Raw genomic sequence first — 4,442 nt, forward strand, 5'->3', positions numbered from 1 at the left:
AGCTCCTTATTTTACAGATGAAAGTCCGCTTTACCGACACCGAACCCCGAAAAGACGGCTCCACTGAAAATAATCTGATTTTGAGTCGCCAAAAAGCTCAGAATCTCTTTGTTTTAAACCTAAATAAAGCTTCACAAAAGGCTCCACATATTTCATCTTCAAGATAGGCTCCGATAAACAGAAAACTTTGGTGTTTTCTCCTTGTTAGTCTACGACTTTTTTTCTCCTAAATTTACGAGATTTTAAGTGGTAAATTTAGGAGATAAAATCTCGTAATTTTAGTTGTTTTTTTTGTTGGTGGCCCTAAAATTCTGTCGTACATTTGGAATATACCTGCTCATAGTTTCTTAATTCTGTCTGTGGATTCACATTGTTGTTTACCAAATATGGTGATATTCTCTTAAATTCTTTGGAATTGCTGTTTGTTTTGCAGTTGGAGAACTGGAAGACTCTTCTGACTCTGACATGGAGGACGTTATTAAAACTGAGTTTGATCGTGCTGATCTACTGGTATGGTTAATTTAGAACATTTTTCTCTTATTTTGGGTTGTAGAACTATACACATCTGACATATTTTGTATCTTCACGTCAGCCTCATAATGAAAGCAGAGTAAGGTGTCATGAAATCATGTCTCAGCATGCTGTGTGTTGGTAGTTTTGGCTTCTTATGCATTTGCATAGTATTGAGATGTACACTATAGACATTCAAACGTTATGTGAATAATGCATAAATTGTCAAGATTTTAAGATTCTATGTATTTATTTTATAACCAAATATGCTTTTCTTTGTCTTCAAAGGAACAATCTGGGGGCAGTTGTGTTTGCAGATGAAGTACAGCAAGTAATGAACTATTTCATTGTGATAATGAGTTATGGAGAACATGATTGCTAGTTTCACTGCCAATGGGTAACACTGTATTATTTGCCAATTCCTTTCTATGTTAGAAATGATTTGCTTTTCAGGACAGAAACAACAGAACATTTGATTTTTGGGTTGTCAAAATTGATAACAAAACACCAGCTTGTCCTTAATTAATGTGACACTTTAACTACCTTTATCTCACATTTTGTTACATTTTTAAAAATGCACAACTTTTTAATGGGCACTTGAAACAAGATAAATGAAATAGCAGCTTCTGCAAAAATGTATATTGTTAGATTGCAATTCTGAGATTATAATCTCAACCCCTAGTAATCTTTTGAGATCATTTCAATCAGTTCATTTAGTTTATTATAGTTTCTCTGTTTTAAGGATCAGAAAATGTCTCACCATCCAGACCTCCTGTTACTAAAAACGGTGATAAAACAAATGGCCGGACAATGACCAACTGAAAACTGGACACTTAGCTAGAGTGAGGACAACAGAAATGAAGACAGCTGTGGATGATTGACATGAACCTGGCGTGAACATGACCCAAAACGCCACTGAAAACCAGACTGGACGTCTTCACACCTTCAGATCAGCTGGTCCACAATTTGAGGCTACGCAAAAAGTTACTTTTTTTTTAACAGAAAAAACGAATTTAATTTTTTTTTTCTGTGCACATTGATTGTAATTTATAAAAATTCAACCCATATGAAATATAGTGTATGATTTTGGAAAAAGATGTCTTTAAAATCATCTGCTTTTTTATGAATAAAAAGTAAAAAGAAAGGAACCAGTCTCTATTTTTGAATTTGAGTTACTTTTAAAACAGTTAAAGAGACGTTAATGATCACCAGTGTTTTGAACAACAATAGAAATGAGTCTTTTTATTTGGAATCATATACAAAAAAATCTCAGTCTGAGTTGCGTGATGTGGGTTCAGAGATGGGCTTTGATGCTAAACCATGGAGAGACTTCAACACAAGCAGCAGCGTGTGGATGAGCTGCTTCCAGAAGTCCAGACAGCAGACGGATGGAGATGACAGCTGAAGACTTCTCTCCAGGTCTGGTGCAGCACACCTTAGATTCAGGTCATGTTTGAAGCAGTGATGAAAGTCTTCCGGGAATTCCCGGAAATCCGGGTTTTTGAGCAAACCGAACGTACTTTCCGGGAAATAAAGACCTGATCTCTACGGACAAATCGCTTTCCGGATTAAAAAATGGTCTGAAATCAGCTAATTTTAGCTTTATTTTCTATATTTCTCCGCAGATCGCTTCCTCTATGGTCGTGGCCATCTCTCGTCTTCCCGGCCTAATTGACCAATGACGGGACGTTTTAGTTGCTTTCGGATGCGTCGACGGGTCTGATTGGCTCTGTCTGCACCACGTGGTCAGCGTGACTTGCTTCCCTAGAGACCAAAACTGGCGGACCCACGCTAAACTTTCACAAACACATCTGAAGAGTTTGCGATCAAATTTGTGTTAAAATAATGGCAGGCATCGTCATTATTGAGCGTGGTCACGACCTCAGTTGTGAGAAGACGATAAAAAACAAATTGAAGTGGTCTTGGCTGGAAAAAAAAAAGATTTTTAAGGTAGTGTAGGTCAAATACTTTTTTGTGTAAAATAATCTCAAAACCACATTTTGAAATAATTTCAATTTTAGTTTTGAGTTTCAGTTTTTATTTTGAATACATTTCTCTAATTTATTTGTATTTCCTAATTACCATGATTTAGTTCAGTATAGTTGACATTAATTACAAGTATTTGATGGTTTGGACCCGCACTCCCTTAAAAAATAATGTTTACAATGTTTAGCTTAGTTTGTATGTTTGTTTTGATATTTCCCAGATTACTTAGTATTGGTGTTAAAGAATTGATGTATTATGTTATAGAATTATAGTTTAAAGCAGATCCCATATTTTGATGTAATTATAGTTTGAGAAAACAGTGCAAGTGGATGTTGTACATCAGTCATTTCTAAAGCAGAAATAATGTATAAATAACTGAGGTATTTTCATAGAATATCATAGTTACTGGTGTTCTTTTTGCCATTTGGGGCTTTGATGTTACTATATTTTAGCAATTGTATGTTTTGCAGCTTTAAGGAAAAGCGTAGATTGTAGGATTGTGTTACTTTGAGCAATTTTCCAAATTCTTTTTTAGGACCAGCAAGTCCTTAATGGAGAGTCAAACTAGGGGTTTGAATGACAAATCATGATGCTCCAATTAGTCTTAGTTTCTTGATAAAGAAGTGAATAACAAGCTGCCAGAATGCACCAGAATGCATCTAAGACCACGTATTTTTCCAAAATTTCGCTCTGTGCCCGCCATATCGCTCAAAGAAAAGTTCAGGGATTTTTTCCTTACCTGACTTTCATCACTGTTGAAGGTGATGAAGTGGAACATCATCCATGATTATGCTCAGGAGAGATGGAATAAAAAAGAAACGTTTGCAGAGAAACAATCTGCATCAAACTGACTCCAAAGTTTCAGAATCAGAATCTTTTTTCAACAGAATGAAGAACTTTAGCTCTGAGCCAGAATCTCAGTCGTGTCCAGAGTCCAGATTTGGTTGTGTCTTTTTCTCTTTGCAGGTATTTGTTCCTTGAAGGCTTGAAGGACAAACATGAGCTTTTACAAATGGTAAATGACGTATACTTGTATACTTGTATACTTATATACTTGTATAGCGCTTTCTACCCTCTTTTGAAGGCCCAAAGCCCTTTGCAGTCACAGACCCATTTACACACGCACACACACACACGTACACACGCGCGCGCACACACACACACACACACACACTTATGGCGGCTCTGCTGCCAAACCCTGGCACATACCTCCCACCAGAGGAGAGGTGGGGTTCAGTGTCTTGCCCAAGGACACTTCGACACCTGGGCGTGCAAGGCGGGAAGCGAACCTGCAACCTTACGATGGGTCGACCGCCCTACCGCTGCACCACGGCCGCCAAACACAAATGATCCTGTTTTGTGTTGTTCCTTCAAAGCTTGTGTGGATTCTGATCAGCTTTTTCTCACACAGATATTTTCTAAAATGTGGATTTCATGGAAAAGTGTACTCATTTTCAGAATTTCATTAAAAAATGTCACTTTAATAGAATATGGAATCAGGGCCCACTGTTGAAATGATTTCAAGTACTGATTTGTTTATTTTTACTTAAATTGGCATTCCAGTTTGTAAAACCCACAAAACCAGGATTTCAAAACCATTTATAAAAAATAGAATTATGGAAATAAATACGCTTTTCCATGAAATTCAAAATTTTTGGAAGGCGGCTGTGCTACAAAACATGCATGTTGTACTACTCCGTTCTGAACTTGTCCAGCAGATGTCACTTTTTGAACACACAGATCTATCAGAGACCACCGACCTGCCCATGAGCCTCGGGTTCAGACGCAGCTTTCAGTGCAGGAGGTGAAGCAGAGACTTTATGTGGGAGGATTTTATGAACTCAAACATGGAAACATGATTACCAAGCAGAACTCTTCCAAATAATAAACCTGATCTCTCCACATTCTCTGTGTCTACCATGCATTGACAAACACAGACACCGCTC

The 4,442-nt window shown here is 37.4% G+C and overlaps 1 long non-coding RNA gene across 1 annotated transcript; it reads left to right on the forward strand.

The window, feature by feature from the left end:
- Positions 1-408: 408 nt before the first annotated feature.
- LOC105358513 lies at positions 409-1,648 on the forward strand. The gene is made up of 3 exons (XR_912139.3): positions 409-510; positions 799-841; positions 1,253-1,648. It is a non-coding gene; the product is annotated as an uncharacterized LOC105358513 (long non-coding RNA).
- Positions 1,649-4,442: the final 2,794 nt, after the last annotated feature.

The sequence above is a fragment of the Oryzias latipes genome, chromosome 17 (assembly GCF_002234675.1).
Source record: "Oryzias latipes chromosome 17, ASM223467v1".
NCBI lineage: Eukaryota > Metazoa > Chordata > Actinopteri > Beloniformes > Adrianichthyidae > Oryzias > Oryzias latipes.